Source organism: Rutilus rutilus (genome assembly GCF_951802725.1).
Source record: "Rutilus rutilus genome assembly, chromosome: 19".
Taxonomy (NCBI): domain Eukaryota; kingdom Metazoa; phylum Chordata; class Actinopteri; order Cypriniformes; family Leuciscidae; genus Rutilus; species Rutilus rutilus.
The window spans coordinates 1,443,876-1,461,802 of record NC_140232.1 but is presented as its reverse complement, the minus strand read 5'-3'; the positions used below and the strand labels follow the sequence as shown (position 1 = coordinate 1,461,802).

General features: G+C 38.2%; 1 protein-coding gene and 1 pseudogene across 2 annotated transcripts in view; one reads left to right on the top strand and one right to left on the bottom strand.

The window, feature by feature from the left end:
- The window catches only part of LOC311278748 (nuclear factor 7, ovary-like), a 1,193,180-nt gene that overhangs the window by 589,051 nt on the left and 586,202 nt on the right, over positions 1 to 17,927 (top strand). The gene's annotated exons all lie outside the window — the stretch shown is intronic.
- Positions 3,899 to 17,163, bottom strand: LOC311278753 (E3 ubiquitin-protein ligase TRIM35-like; annotated as a pseudogene). The gene is made up of 6 exons (XR_014630335.1): positions 16,619 to 17,163; positions 14,870 to 14,965; positions 14,434 to 14,655; positions 14,334 to 14,356; positions 14,134 to 14,252; positions 3,899 to 4,921 (listed from the first exon to the last, which is right to left on the bottom strand). The product of XR_014630335.1 is annotated as an E3 ubiquitin-protein ligase TRIM35-like (transcript).

The window sequence follows — 17,927 nt, the reverse complement described above, 5'->3', positions numbered from 1 at the left end:
GGTAAGCAGTCTTTACATCCATTTGATGTAGGGTAAGGTCCTCCTGTACAGCCACTTGCATTAATGCTCGGACAGAGGTCATGTTGGCTGTCGGTGAAAAGGTCTCTTTATAGTCAATCCCTTCCACTTGACCATACCCTTTTGCAACATATCTGGCTTTACAAGTCTCAGATCCATCTGGGCTCTCTTTCACTGCATATACCCATCGACCTCCCACTGCTTGTTTGCCTTTTGGCAGTGGCGTCAGAGTGAAAGTCTCATTCTCTGTCAAAGAGTTCATCTCCTCTTTCATCGCTTCAGTCCACATTTTTGACTTCTTAGAGTCCATAGCCTCTCTAAATGTTTTAGGTACATCATAAGCCACTCTGTAGAAATAATCTACATTTTCTCTTTCATCATTATTACTCTCAGCTTTACACTGGTAATCATTAAGGTATTCTGGAGCTTTTCTCTGCCTTGTAGGATACCTTCTTTCTCCCTGTTCACTCTGAGTACTATCTGTCTGGGTCGGACCCTCCTCAGTACTGGACTCTTTACTCTCTTTAGGCTGTTCCTGACCTTGGTTGACTATTTTTGGTGATGTATCTCCATATCTCTCAATTTCGTCCCCCATGTCACAATCTGTCTGAGTCTGGCTATCTGCGCTACCTTTGGTGATGAATTTGACCAGCCTATGTTTTAGGACTTTTCCTGTCTCAGGATAATACACATTATATGCTGGACTATATTTATCATAGCCTACGAAAATACCTTTTTCGCATCTAGAATCCAGCTTCTTCTTATCCTGCTTATATACGTAGCATTCAGAGCCAAAAATCCTCATGTTAGACAGGTTAGGTGTTTTTCCTGTGAAAACACGGAAAGGTGTCTGCTCTAGCCGCTTACTGTAACACCTGTTTCGGATTTGAGCTGCTGTCTGTACAGCATATGTCCATAATTGCTTTGGGAGGTTACTCTCCAAAAGCATGCATCGTGACATCTCAAATAAGGTTCTCCAACCTCTTTCGGCAGTTCCGTTCTGATGAGGTGAGTAGGGTGCACTGGTCTCGTGCCTTATCCCGTTACTCCTAATTAGAGACTGGAATTCCTGCCCGGTAAATTCTGTACCGTTATCAGATCTTATACACTTTATCTTTCCATATGGAGCTACGTCAGCTATGAATTTTTCTGTAGCCTTTGTCGTGTCACTCTTTGCTTTGATAAAGTATGGAAAAATCATTCCAGTGTAATCGTCAGTAAATGCTATCGCATACTTATATCCATTTTTATCAGCTGGTTCTATAGGGCCGCATAGGTCTGTGTGTACTAGCTCTAGTACGGTTGTAGCTTTAGCGTCTGCCTGTCTGTTTCTACTTTGTGTAAATTTTCCCTGTGTGCATATTTCACAGTTTTGATTGGACCTGTCATGTTTCCCTCTTATCTTCATCCCTTCAACTACCTTTTCTAATTTTGCAACATCGTCAAAATTACAGTGACCAAGTATCCTATGCCATGTCTGAATGTCATGACTACCATACACTTCATCAACATTTTCACTTTCTACTGTGTTAAGGTAATAAAGCCTACCATACACGTCCATTTTGAATTTGGTACCGTCCTTGTGAATCAGCCAGTTATCACCATCTTTGAAGTGCATCTCCGCTCCGTTAGCTGTAGCTGATTTGACTGAAAAAATGTTTTGTGGAAACGATGGGATGTATAGTGCTTGCTTTAGCCTCGTTTTCACTTGTCGTCCCTCGCTGTCCAGCAAGTAGACTTCGGCTTCTCCCCTCATCTTCGCCATCCCGCTCACCTTGGTTCCGTCGGCAAGCTCGATCATGTGATCCTCGGGCCTGAAGCTCTTGTCAACTGTTATGAACTTTGTGGCGTCGTTTATCATGTGTGATGTGGCGCCACAGTCGACCATGAGACCCTTCTTGTTTCCTCTTTGAATAGGACAGTCACTCATCTTGAAGAAACAGAAAGATGTAGGCTCTGCCTCTGTCTCTCCATCTGCTTTCTTCACGTGATCACGGCCTCGTCCTCGGCCGCGTCCCTTTCCTCGCTGTGGTGTGTCCCATTTCCGATCATCTCTTCTCGCCTGGGATTCGTCGGGACATGTCCTGGCCATATGTCCCTTTTTACCGCAGGTGTAACACTCAATATCAGTCAAAACCATTTTCTTTCCTCTCCCTCTTCCACGTGATCTCGTTGTCCCGCTAGTCTTCATCACGTTGTCTTCTTCTACATTCACGTCACTTTTCCCGTATTTTTCAGTACTCTCGTAACTTCGTAGTTTTGTTTTAAACTCACCGAACGTTACAACGTCATTAGTCTGCGTGATGTGCACAACAAACGGCTTGTATGAATCAGGTAGCCCCTTTACTACCATAGCTATCTGAAGTCCATCACTAATCTGCTCGTCTGCTCTTCTCAATGACGTAAATATAGTCTCTGCTCGAATAATATAGTCAGTGACCGTTTCATTGCTAGCCTTATGGAGTGAGGAAAGTTCACAATACAAACTCACAACGCGGGGTTTGTCCTTTCCGGCGTAATGCTCGCGAAGAATCTCCAGTGCTTTTCTTCCATCACGTTTCGCGTCCCTCATTATCAACGACAAACTTTTGTTATCTAGGCATTGTACTAGCTCTGCATATGCTTCTCCGTTCTTTGCCTCATCTTCCGCGAGAGCTTCTTCGTCTCCCTCGTCTATCTGCGGGTCCTGCAAAATAACTTCTCTGAGGCCACGCAACTCCATGTGCGCGAGGAATCTCGTTTCCCAGAGTTCATAATTTTTCTCATCACCGTCGAATAAAAGTCTGAACCACCTTTGGCCTGAATGACTGGGCCCATAACCTGTTGCGCTAGACATCTCTGCAGCAGTCACTCGCGTGTCACTGTCACAAAAGTGATTAATTTATTCACGGGAGAAAAATCAGATAGACCGCCATCGTCTCTTGAACTCACAGCATCACTTTATTATGCGCATGCTCATTACATACACAGCGCGCGGGGCACGCACGTTTCAATGACGTCACTGCGTAGACTATAACATGGCTTTGCCACTTATACTTATTCAAATATGCTTAACAAATTTAAAATGACTGTTTTCTATTTTAATACATTTTAAAGTGTAATTTATTGCTGTGATCAAAGCTGAATGTTCAGCATCATTACTCCAGTCTTCAGTGTCACATGATCCTTCAGAAATCACTCTAATATGAGGATTTGATGATCAAGAAACATTTATGATTATTATCAGTGTTGAACTTTTATTTCATGATGCTTTGATGAATAGAAAGTTCAAAAGAACAGCATTTATCTGAAATCTAAAGCTTTTGTAACATTAAACACGACCCTTCAAAAGTTTGGGGTCAATAAGAATTTTAATTTTATTTTTGGGGGAAAGAAATAAAATAAATCAATACTTTTATTCATCAAGCATGAGTTAAACTGATCAAAAGTGACAGTAAAGACTTTTATAATGTTAGAAAATATTATATTTCAGATAAATGCTGTTCTTTTTAACTTTCTGTTCATCAAAGAATTTTGAAAAAATAAAAATTGTACAAAACTGAATATTGCTGGATCAAGTATTGATCTAAATAGTCTTTATAATGAAGTACAGAAAATCATGACACTTGTTAATAAAAATAATTGTTTGTATACAATTTATTAATATATAATAACATGTTTGAAATGGACGAGGAAATCAGAGGCTTGAAAATCTCTGCCGCTCGTCAAAACTCCAGATGTGTGTCTGTCAGACGAAGGAAGACTGAAGGAGTTTCCAATAAAGGCAGAAAGAAAGGTCAAATAAACATGTTACGTCTGTAAAGTATTGTTTCCACGACTTAAACCCTAATTATCATCCCAAACATTTCATCTTTCACTCTCAGCATTAAATCACATAATCACATATTATTTATTTATTTAAAACACAAGATTATCAGCAAGAACCTTTACATCCATTTATTCCAATGAACAAATGATCATTTCTCCTCTATAACTGAAATAATTATTCATTTAGTCTCATGTTGAACAAACACTGAGAATGTGCAGAATTTACTGCTTCAGTGATTTGATGTAATACAAGAAAAAATATGATATATAATCATATATAATTATGATGCAAAAATGTTAGAAATTAATAAACACACATTGACTGAAATAATGGGGTAAATGTCAATTCTCCTGAAAACATGAATGCTAAAACGGTCTCTAATCGGTCTAATTGTGTGAAGTGGAATATAAATGAAAACTTCTTGTTTATTGATCTGAGTGTTGCTGTAGTGCTGGATATCAGTCATGTGATCATCACGGCCCAATCACAGCCACCGTACTGATATTCAGCTCAACAGCACTCTTACTCATGTGATATGGATTAAATATTGGAAACATGATGAAAGCAGGAAGATCCAGATCTACAGGAGTGACGTTTACTGACTATTGACCGGTAAGATCCTCAGAGAGTCAGAACTATAACACCGGAAGAATGGAAAGAGTGTGTGAGTGAAGGTGGTTGAGAATGTGTGTAGATGTGTGTTAGTTACAGGATCAGAGAACGACACCGTTCCTCCGTCATAGTCCAGATTCACTCTCACACGATCAAGCTTCTGATTAACAAGAAAACCAGAACCTAAAGGCACTCCATACTGACAATACTGCACACTCCAGACATCAGTCTTGAAGAAAACACGTCCCTTCCTCTGGTTTGATGCTGTAGTTACTCCAAGTCTCCAGAGTTCACTCTCTTTAACCTCCACATCCCAGCAGTGTGTTCCTGAGTTAAAACCCTCTGAACCCAGAACACAGGGATACCGGTTAAATCTCTCTGGATTATCAGTAAGAGTTTTATATGAGCTGTTTCTCACACTGGTCAGATCATCAGACACGACAAGATCTGGACTCGCAGTGTTTGGATCCAGAATCACAGGAGCTGATGAGACACAATCAACAATCATGCTAATATCATGCTAACAACATGATAATCATGTCAGCATCTTGTTCGCAACATGCTAATTGTAGGATAACACTATGCAATAGTCACAAGCAATAATAAAGCAGAGACAATATTTATTTTTTCAGACAGTAAATCATGCGAAAATAATCTGGGATCCTACAGTAAAGCCTAAGGGTATTTTGGGAGGGCATTTAAATATTAGAAGTCTGTATCCAAAATGTGATGAAATTAGAATTTTGCTAATTGGTTCCAATCTTGATTATTTGTGCATAGGTGAAACATGGATGCATGATAAAATTCCCACCTCAATGATAGATGTGCCTGGATATAAGTGCTATAGAAAGGACAGGGTTACTGGTAGAGGAGGAGGAGTTCTGGTTTACATTAAAGACTCCTTTAAGACCAAGGAAGTTCAATTAGATGAATCTCTATCAATTGAAAGTCTATGTGTAAATGTGGTTCTATCCCCACGCATGATGTTTAATATCCTTGTAGTGTATAATCCACCATCTAGCTGCCTACAAACTTTTTATCAAGATTTGGAAAAAATTCTTAAATCTTTTAAATCGAACAGCGAGGTGCTTATTTATGGAGATACTAATGTTAATTGGTTAAATAAATCTAGTAGGAAACAACTCAAAGAACTAACATCAAAATATGATTTTCATCAATTTGTAAATGGACCCACTCGCTTGACAAAAACATCACAGACAGCAATAGATTTAGCTTTCTCAAATAAGCCGGAAAGAGTCTTAAAAACATACAATCTGGTGTGTGGCTTATCAGATCATAACATGATATTAATTTCAAGAAAACTCTCAAAGAAACGTCTAAATGAATATAAATATGACAGAAAGGCAACCAAGTTTATAATCCCCCGCAAAGATGTTATTAAATTTGAGAATGAGTTAGCAAACACTAATTGGGATGAAGTCTCACAACATAGTCAAGTGAACGAGTGTTGTGATATATTTACTTCTACAATGAGTAACATATTGAATAAGTTCTTAAAACAATGTAAAAGGCCACAAAGAAAAGTACAGCTTCCATGGGTAAGTGATGCAGTACGACAGTTAATAAAAAAAAGAGATTTTGCTCTAAAAACCTATCTTAAAACCAGATATGACACAGATCTGATGTTATTTAAAGGTTTACGAAATCGAGTAGTAAAAGAATTGCGCAACTTAAAAGCAAACTATTATTTGAAAATTCTAACTGAAGCTAAAGGAAATTGTAAAGCAATGTGGAAACAAATTAACAGTTTAATTAAACCTAATGCAAATATAAATAATTCATATGAACTAAAATGTGAAGAAAAAAACATATCGGATCCTGTCCAAGTTGCTAATGCTTTTAATCAATTTTTTATTAAATCAGTACAAGATCTTGCTTCTAATTTTTTAGATGATAAGCTCAATAGTGGCAACTTAAACATATTGTCATCAGCAAATGAGAATTCCTTTAAAATTAGAGAAGTGGATCAGGCAGTGGTATTGAAAGCTATTTCAGACCTGAATACTAATTTATCCAAAGACAACTACAACATAGATGCAACTTTCCTCAAAAAATATTCTCAAATTATCATTCAACCTTTGACCCACATTATAAATGTTTCTATTAAAACTGGAATATTTCCAGATGTGTGGAAAAAGGCATTGGTTAAACCCATTTTTAAGTCCGGGAATACCACAGACGTTAGTAACTATCGACCAATAAGTCTAGTTCCGGTAATGTCAAAAATACTAGAAAAAATTGTATCAGAACAGCTAACACAATATTTAGAAATACATCAATATATACACCCTCAACAGTATGGTTTCAGACAGAACCATTCTACTGAATCAGCCATCTGCGCATTATTGGAAAATGTTGTGCAGCCGCTTGATAGAGGAAACATCGTGGGTGTGGTATTCCTGGACTTAAAGAGGGCATTCGATACAGTAAACCATAGCCGTCTTATCTCAAAACTGTCATCGTACAATATGTCACACCAGGCATTATTATGGTTCGAGTCATACTTACAGGGCCGAGAACAATGTGTAGTTATTGATCATGTAAAATCTGCCCCATGTAAAATTAAGACCGGAATCCCTCAGGGAACCATACTGGGGCCTGTTCTCTTCAGCCTGTATGTGAACGAGCTGCCTGAAGTTTGTCCTGAGGTAGGCCTTCAGATGTATGCCGATGACACTGTGGTTTATGTGTCCGGCAGGAGCCCTATTGTTATCGGCAGTACACTGACCAAAAGTCTCGAGAAAGTGTCTAATTGGCTAAATAAATCATGTTTAACACTTAATTTGAGGAAAACTAAATCAATGTGTTTTTCTATGAAAAGAACGAGGATAATAAATGACCTTAACGTTAAAATTAATGGTGAGCTCATCCATCAGGTAGAACAAGAAAAATATTTAGGAGTGATTTTAGATTCTCATCTCAATTTTAAAAGTCAAATTAAAAATATATCAAGAAAAATGAAGGCCAGTATGAACTGTTTCAGATTGATTAGGAGCAGTCTAACATTTGAATGTGCTCATGTCTTTCTGAATACTATGATCATGTCCCACTTGTCGTACTGCACCACTGTTTGGTCCCAGACTAGCCAAACTACCCTAAAGCCTGTTGAGAGGCTTTATAACCGTGCCTTAAAAATTTTAGATAAAAAGCCCCTTCGATTCCATCACTGTTACATTTTGAGTAAACATAAACTTTTAAATTTTGTTAATTTTGTTAATCTTAGACACATAAAGTTGTTTTTTAAATGTCTGACTGGACTTGCACCTGAGCCACTTTGTAAATTCGTGAACAGGCTGGAAACCTCCAGATCAACAAGAGCGGCCACATGTGGAGACTGTAAAGTTCCATTTTGTAAAACATCTTTTGCCCAAAATGTTTTTTCTGTGAAAGGAGCCAATCTGTGGAACTGTCTTCCGGCAAATATTAAGACTTTAACTAAACTGTCCACCTTTAAAAAACTAACAAAAGCCTGGTTCATACAGCAGCAGCAGTGTGATCATGCCATATGAGATGTGTAGCTGGGTGTATATGAGGTTTGCTTCTGTGTGAGTTCCAGTGAATGTGTTTATTTATTATACTTATCACTCTTGGTGCTAACTGGTTTCTGGACATTTCATTGTATTCGCTGTAATTTTTTATTTTTTATTTATTCATTATCTTGACTGTAAAAAGCTCTTCTAGGGACAGGTGTTGCGAATTAGCCATGGCTATAAACACTGTGATACATGCATCAGATTGTTCTTTATGTAATAATCTATGTTTATTTTGTATTTGTCCCTATTCAAATAAACAATAAATAAATAAATGCTAGCAACATGCTAATCATGTTAGCATTATGCTAATAACATGCTAATCTTGTTAACATTTTGTTAAAGGCATGCTTGCAAAAAGATAATTATGTTAGCAAAAAGACAACTGTATTAACATCATGTTAAAAAAAAAGCTAATTGTGCTACCATCATGTTAACTCTTACAGAAAAGAAGTATACTTCAAGTTCATTTTATGAAGTATACTTAAGTAATGTTCAAGTATATTTTTAAGTATACATTATGCAGTAAGTATACTAATGTCAATATGTACTAGTAGTAAACCTGTAAGTGTATTATTTTAATACCGCTTGGGACTAAATTGGCCCACTTTTAGTATATAAAAGTATATGTTTAAGTGTACTATAAGTGTAACAGTAGTAAACTAGTTCATAATTACGTTTCTCATTTGTACTGCAAGTGAACTTATGGTTATACTAGTAGTTTACTATTTTAATACTTGTAGCAACTTTTTTGTTTATGAAAGTACACTTTGAAGTAGGGCTGCACGATTAATCGCAATTTACATGTAATCGCACTTAAATCGAGATCGCTTATCGCGGTTTTAAAATCGCAAAGGCTACGATTATTTTTTATGCGCAGTGTGTCAGTGATGATCGGCTCAGTAAACGCTGCTCTATCTGAAAGCACTGTGAGTTTGAGTCGCTTATAACCTGCATTTGAAAAAAACAACACGTGTCAAACATCTTTCCAAAACATGAGAAGCTTTTATGAACCTCTTTTTAATAACATGCAACATTTAGTAACATGCATTTACTCCAAACTCACTTCATAACGACAGCTGAGCTCCTCCTTCTGTGAGATGATGTGCTTCTTACACAGAATAAGGCAGTCGTGTGTTTACAAGTCATGTTTAATCAAAGCGTTTCAATCTTCTGTTTATTCAGCCACAGCGATAGGGGTTTCCTGGAATGATGCGCATTACTGTACTTCTGCGGCGGGGCATATTTAGCGTGTTTGCGTGAGAGCGCCCTCTGGCGTTCAGATGGAGCAGTATCTACTACCGATCAGCCGCACTCCACTGACAAACTGCGCACAAAATAATCACAGCCTTTGCCAAATCGTGTGCGATTTTATTGCGATTAATCGTGCAGCCCTACTTTGACGTACCCACTAAACATTGGACGTCGGATAGACGTGCAGATCATGTCTATATTGGGTCCGTCGGTCCATGACCAATTCTGGACATCTATTCGACGTCCAAACTAGGTCCACTATTTGGACGTCCAACCATGACCCAACTTGGACGTCATATAGACGTTCAACATTGGACCTTTGAACTGGGTAATTTTTTTCGACGTCCAAACTAGGTCCACTATTTGGACGTCCAACCATGACCCAACTTGGACGTCATATAGACGTTCAACATTGGACCTTTGAACTGGGTAATTTTTTTCGACGTCCAAACTAGGTCCACTATTTGGACGTCCAACCATGACCCAACTTGGACGTCATATAGACGTTCAACATTGGACCTTTGAACTGGGTAATTTTTTTCGACGTCCAAACTAGGTCCACTATTTGGACGTCCAACCATGACCCAACTTGGACGTCATATTGACGTTCAACATTGGACCTTTGAACTGGGTGATTTTTTTCGACGTCCAAACTAGGTCCACTATTTGGACGTCCAACCATGACCCAACTTGGACGTCATATTTACGTTCAACATTGGACCTGAACTGGGTAATTTTTTGGACGTCTATGACAGGTGCAGGAAATTTACATGATTATTATAATTTTTTTAATTTACAAATGAAGAGCTCTTTTCCAAAACGCGAGTTTGTCGTGTCATTTTGCTGTGTAATGAACCTATTCACTGCTCCATCCACGTTTCCAAATCGCTATATTTAAAATGTAATATATTTTTAAAATATTTAAAATATTATATTTAAAATATTTTAAATGTACTGCAAGATGCTCGTGATCCAAGCGCCGAACCTATTTTTAGCCTAAACGCGATAATCATAAATTATATCACTCTCTCTGTAGCTCAAACAGTAGAGCGTTGGCACGTGGAGCAGATGATCACGAGTTCGAATCCCAGGTAAAGCAAGGTGTGTGTGTGTGTGTGTGTGTGTGTGTGTGTGTGTGTGTGTGTGTGTGTGTGTGTGTGTGTGTGTGTGTGTAAGAAGCCGCTGTTTTGTTTGAGAGCACTGAGCGCGATTTATTGTAAACAAACTTTTGTGGATGGACGTCGAAAAATGACGTGCGGAAGACGTCGAAAAATGACGTGCGGAAGACGTCGAAAAAAGACGTCGCCTGGCGTTACAAAACAACCCCTTCAATGGACCAAATTTGGACGTCCAAAAATTACATGAAAATGACGTCACTACGACGTCACATTGCGCAGTGGGTATACTCTCAGTAAACTACTAGTTAAGTAGTTTTATACTGCAAGTATTCTTGCAAGTTTTCTTTTAGTGTACTCTCAGTAAACTACTAGTTTGGTAGTTTTATACTACAAGTTTTCTTTAAAGTCGGCATGAAACGGAAGTTAAGATGGTCATTTTTTCCTTGTTGTGACGTATATCCGAGTGAAACAGCTTCTGAAATTAGAAAAAAAATGTAGGGCGGGGCTTGATTTCATCCTTCGGGAATTGATTGGATCATTGGAGGTTGGGCGTTGCAAACAAAATGGAGGCAGATTTGAATGCCAGTTTACATTCAGTTTTGGAGGATTTCTCCCCACCGTTACCCTCACATGAAGGATTTTTTATTGAGGAGCCCGGCGACGAGAACGAGGAGCTAAATTTTCAGGCAGGAATCAGCCCATATTTATATGAGCCTCCCGCGAACCAAGATAATTCAAGTCAAGTTATCAGTCAAGTTCACCCTCGAGAGCATCTCGACATGTCCGAATGGTAGGCTGCTATCTATCTTAAACACTGATAGCCACACCCTCATCGGCTCTGGCCGCACCCTTTGGCCATGGCACGTGACCGAAAGAGAAGAGAGGTCGTTTCGAGGGGGGAGGGAAGGGTAATGTATTTGATTAAAGATTATAAGGGTACATGAATTAAAAAAAATAATGAAGTGCACAGATAAATCATTTATAATAAACACTACAATATTACATATAAAAAAGAAGATTTGTCAAATTTGATTTCATGCCGACTTTAAGTGAACTTAACATCAGTGACGTGCGGTCTGGGTAGGCAAACTAGGCACTGCCTACCCTGCCAAAATTCAAAAATAAAATTGTTTATTAAATAATAAACTTGTATTTGTATTTTTACTGTTTATTCTTGTTTAATTATTTAGACGTTATGATGACAAATGTAGCAGTTACGCATAATCAAATAAAAAACAAATGGTAGAATAAGCAGTGCTTTTACTGTCCATTCATTGCAGACAGCAAGCGAAAAAACCATGTTGCGCATGCGCACTTCGATCCTGTATTCTTTAACATGTACGTCAAAAAGCACAACTCTGCTGTGCCTTTGGACGTAAATATGGTATGCCCGTAACTTCTCCGTAACATATCAGACATGGACCAATTAAAATCGAGATATCACTGGACATTTGCGCAGCTAACGTCATTAACGTTACACCACAGCTAGCCTACATACCTAATCCCCGCGCCAAATTCAAAGCCAAAATGACAGCACCGGAGTTAAAAGGCCGTCATCACAGAGTTAAAAATTGTTTTAAATTGAGAGCCAGAGACTTTGCAAACCGAAGGCCCGTAAAGATTTACAAAGCTGTGATCGATGTCTTGACGAGGAAAGGGCGGCGGATGAATTTTATGTAGGCAGTAGGCTACAAATAATCTACCGATTGGTGAGTCAAAAACTATTTTGGGCTTAATATTGAATTGATAAATATGGTTGAATTAATGCAAGCCATTTGACTTCATATTCAATTGAGCAGTGTGTGATTTTACTTTTACTTTTGGCCGCTGTGCAACAATAATGATGAAGAATGGTTGCACTCTAATGCTGGAGTGAACATTAACTACTGTTACCGGTGTGTGCCTGTGTGCCGCGCTTGTGTGTGTGTGTGTGTGTGTGTGTGTGTGTGAGTGAGTGAGAGAGAGAGAGAGAGAGAGAGAGAGAGAGAGAGAGAGAGAGACTGAGAGAATACACGCGATATACATCCTGATTTGTACATTTCTTGATATGCCGCGCTTGTGCGTAATGTTTAGCCTACTGTTATTATGTATTATTAGCCTAAACAATAAATCAGGTAATCTGGCTTTCATAACTCAGTGCCTAGCCTCTTTAAGACATCACCGCACGTCACTGCTTAACATTATACTTATAGTTTACTATTTATATATTATTTTTGCACTGGCAGTAGGCCTATATACCACTATATTCAAATGTTATTTTTTATACTTGAAAAATCCCTTTAACTGTACTTTACTTTTAAAAACATTTTATTACCTTCATGCATCCTTTATCAACACTTGAATGTCGGTGAGTTTCATAAAGAAAGGCAACATTTTAACCCCTTCCCCATCACCCCCAATTTTTACATGAAATGCCCAAAATAAAAAGGTTACTGCTCATAAGTAATTCTGAATAGAAACATAACACACATACATTTAGAAAGCCAACACTTGAGAGTTTATAGTTCAAGACTCAAAATTAACCAGACTGTTATTAATATTGAGATATATAAGCTCAAACATATTTTGAACTAAAATAATCTGGGATCACCAGTGATCCCTGACAGGTAAGGGGTTCAAAAAAGTTGCGAAAATCACATTTTTGTCAAAGACAAAGTCAAAGACAAAGTCAAAGTCAGATCAGACTTGATCAGATCCAGAACGATGATCACACACAGATGGAGTAGATCGAGTCCGACACCCCCACAGCTTCAGTCATTTTCTCTACATGGGTTACGCTTTATTTCATTTGGAAACATTAAGCAGTTTTGATTTACAAGCTGTTTAATGTTTGATGATCACGTTATTTTACATTTGGGTGAGCAATCTTCTATCACTTGTTTCAGCTTCTTCTTCTCCTGTGTTTTGAGCCGGAGATTCTGTACTAGAAGATGTGTCATAGCGCCCCCTACCGTATACCAGTGAAAACATGGATAGCTGGAAAATTCTGTTAATGAGTAAAGTTGAATTAAAGTAAATTCCTATGTACACCAGTGGACTAGCCTACACATAAATTCAGATACACAGAATTAGAAACATATCTGTTTTATATCAATATTTTAATCAATATTTTCAAAAAATAATATAAACAAAATCAAATAATCAAAAATATAATAAAAAAAATAATATTTTTATTTTTTAATCAATATTATTTATATTTAAAAGGCTACTCGATCAAAAGAGTTAACACAATTACAAGCAAAGTATACTTTGAATACTTAATTATACTTTTAAGTATATCTCGATCAAATGATTGAGTACGGGCCAAATATACTTGGACTTTTCTCTCAGTATAAGTCAAGTACACGTGTAATTTTAAGAATATTTCTGAGAAGTACATAAAGAATATTTTCGAGAAGTATATAAAAATGTAATAAAATGTAGACTGAAAGTATGCTGTCTTATTTTTAGTTGAAAAGAAGTGTACTAATAGAACACTTGAATAAACTCATTATTATTATCGCTGTGTAGAAGATCAGGTTTAGTTCCATGCTCATTTATTTACTCTATAAACTATTCCACCCGAAAGCTTGTTACTATATAAACATGACCATGTTAGTTTATAAGACAGTGTGTAATATTATCAATCTATCTATCTATCTATCTATCTATCTATCTATCTATCTATCTATCTATCTATCTATCTATCTATCTATCTATCTCTGTCATGAAGAGCCTCTAACTCTCCACCCATCCATCATGTCCAGCTCAGATCTCCTGCTGTCAGACTCACTGTTTTGGACGATGTCCTGCATCTTCTTCCAGACTCTGAACGGCAGGTTGCCCAAGTATCGTGGCACATGAATCAAAGCTCCAGAAGCCATCTGTGGATCCGGCTGTGAGCTCTGGACTCTGGAAGAACATTCAGGAGTCAGAACTGCAGTGGCTTTGGATCAGAACCAGAGAGACCAGAGACAGGAGCAGATCACTCACCTTTCCATTGAGACTGGAAACTCCTGCAGAACAAACACACCATTTATCATCAAGAACTCAATCAATCATCAATCAATCAACCAATGATCTGAAATCAGACCTTCAGAAAGCAGACGTCATTGGCTTTCATCATCTCCTCCATGTCTTTGATTGTGTGTGAAAGAGCTGAGATGTGTGTGTTCATCTCCTCCAGCTTCTCCTTCATCCTCTGCTTCTCTTCCTCCCTTAGTGCAGTGACTGTAGCTTCTTCTTCATCTCTGAGAAACTGATGAAGCTTCTCAAACTGCTGTTTAATCTGACGCTCTGTGTGCTCAGCTTGAGACTGAAATCAGATCACATTCACTTCAATCATCTCAATCGACACACATCATTAATATCCAAGATAAACTCGGATACCCGACATAAAACGGATCCAGAAGCAGATTGCTGCTAGTTATTTACAGAAATAATAAACTGTTATCCATTATATCAGATCATAACTGTATATAGTGATCCAACAGCTGTAATGAAAATGACTCTCGTTTCTGTTTCCTCACCTTGATGTGTTGAACTGTTTCCTCAAACTCTGCTTTCATTTTTTCATTGTGTTTAAGTTTCTCCTGTAAGGACTTCAGTGCTGTATTGAGCTCCTCCTAGAATTGAACAAAAATACATAAAAAACATTAAACATTAAAATACATAAAACTCCAGATTACAGTGAAGAGTATTTGCTCCTGATTTCTTTTGTTTTTGTGTAAATTGATTCAGAAATTGCAATCTGAGTAAACACAAAGTACAGTTTGTAAATTACAGTGTTATTTATTGAAACAAAAAAAGTTCTCCAATAACAACTGGGTCGGCGTGAAAATGTATTTGCCCCCGTAGTTTCTAATTCCTCAGATCTATGAAACTGCATTTATAATGTAGTTCAGCTGGACTAAACACAACCAGTCCTGATCACTGCAGCTGTCCAATCAGATCAACACTGAATACTGAAGCCTGATTGGTTCATGTCTGTGTGCCTGTACAAAATGCGCCACTTCAAATAAAAAGCAAATACCTTTTGCAAAAAAAGTGCTTTGAGTACCTAGAAAAACACTATATAAATGTAACAAATTATTTGTTAATTATTATTAAATCAGCCTCTTCAACCCCTCGCCGCCCAGAGCCGGGCTTGGGAAGCTTTTACTGGCATGTCAGATTGGGTTTTAGAAATAATCAAATGCAGTTACTCTCTCCAGTTCTCCCGCAGGCTCTCCTGCTTCAGGAGTGTGACTAACACTTCAGTCTCGGACATCGACGCTCACGTCCTCCGAGCTGAAGCACAAGCTCTGCTAGCGAAGGGCGACTCAGGCTTTTACAGCCGCTTCTTCCTCGTTCCAGTGAAGGATGGCGTCCTCAGGCTCATCCTCGATCTGAGATGTCTGAACCGCGCTCTGGTAAGACGGCCGTTCAGAATGCTAATGCTAACTTTGAAACAAATTCTCTCACAGATCTGATTGGTTTTTATCAGTGGATCTGAAGGACGCATACTTTCATATCCAGATAGCCCTTCATCACAGTTCTCGAGATTCACGTTTGAAGGGTCTTACCACCCTACAGTCCTACCATTCTGACTGTCTCTTGCTCTGCGTACTTTTATGATATTCGTGGATGTGGCCCTCTCCCCCTGAGACAGATGGGAGTTCACCTCCTGAATTACCTCAGTGATTGACTGCTTTTAGCCCAATCGAAGGAGGAACTCTGCGCACACAGATCTTTGCTCATCAGGACCAAGGTTACGTTAGTGACCGGAACAATCTGTGTTTATGTGTTACGAAACTGCTCCGAGACTCGAAGGTGAGATCCAAATGCAGCTTTTATTAAGGGGCAATCCAGACACGTAATCCAATTAACAGGCAATAAGTCATACACAGGCAGGCAGTCCGTAAAAACAAACTAAACAGGCAGGGGTCAGAGGCAAAAGAGTAATCCAGGGAACAGGGCAAGAAATTAAAAAAACCAAGAGACATGAAACCAGGGAGAATGCTCAGAATTGCAGTGTGACAAACAAAACTTCGCAGTGAGTGATGGGGTGAACCAGGCTTATATAGGGTTAACTAAACAAGAAGATGAGATACTGGTGAATGTGATAATGAGTGCTGATGAGTCCAGGCAGAGAATGATGGGAGATGTAGTCTGTGAGTGAACATGAGAGTCTGGTGTGGAGTGCCCTCTGGTGGCTCTCAAGGGCACTCCAGCCGGTGACCGGTACACTATGACTCGTTATGATTCTTTACATGTGAATCAAGAAACATTTGTCTTACCTTATATGATGAAACCACTTCACTGATGGGTCTGAATTTATGATTGTCATGTTGTGTTGAATCTCTGCACACTAAACACACAGGCTGTTTGTCCTCCAGACAGAAGAGTTTGAGTTTCTCACTGTGTAAACTGCAGATCTCCTCAGACCCTGATGAACGCCTCTCATTTCTCTCAGGAACGACTCACACAAGTTTCTTAAAGCAAGATTAACTGGAGGTTCAGATCTTGAGGTTCTCCTGCAGACAGGACACTCCTGAAATCCCTTGGTTCTCCAGAACTGTTGAAGACACTCTTTACAGAAACTGTGACTACAGGATAAAAGAACAGGAGCCTTGTAGATTTCACAGCACACAGGACAAATATAATCATCTTCAGCTGCTGAAGCCATTTTCACTGTTTGAGCTCCAGCAATCTAAACTTTACTTTCACTTTCTGAACGACGGTTTAAAAAATAAATCACTATAATAATCACAAAGATCAGAGACAAACTTGTTCAGAAAGAAACTTCTCAAATTCTTCTGTAGTTTTTCCTCTTCGTACTCCACTGATCGCTGATTCTTTATTGCTTTTGTCGAGATAAAGTCAGAATGACAGAAAAGAGAAATAACAAGTCCGTCTCTTCCTGGTTAGTGTTGTAAGAGGGAGGAGCTTCTGATCAAGGTGTGTTGAAACAGGTCAAAGAACAACATCAGGATTTCTTTAGGTAAAATTAACTAAATCTAAGCCTATTCAAAATGAACTTGCATTGAAACATTAAGATATAATGTTATAAATCCTTGGATTAAACACACAAAAAAAAAATATCTAAAACACTTATATGTGTTTTATTTATTGCTCTTCTTTATTGGTCCCAGAGTTTCTCCAGGGTCTGTCATGCTCTCTCTCTCTTATAATGATTTCTTCTCATGCTGTAGTTTCAGTGATAAACACTCCTCTGTTCATCATGCTGATTGTCAGTGTTTGGAGAAACAAACAGATCAACAGATTAAAAGTCCTGAATAAACAGGAGAAACGGAGATGAGACAAAAGTTTGTCTCTCATGGATCACTCGTCAGCACCTTTATTAACACTGATTTAGTATTTCTTGTTAATTATGAAAAATATACTCACTTTATTAGCATAAAGACATTTCTTAAGATAATACAATAAGATAATACTAGAATACACTTCACACACGCTATACATAGATGAAGACGGACAGAGACTAAGCCAGAACTCAGGGTATATAAGCATGGATGAAACAAAGGAAATTAATGAGATAATTGAAACAGAAAAACGAATCAATCAACCAGGGAAAATAGGTCATGG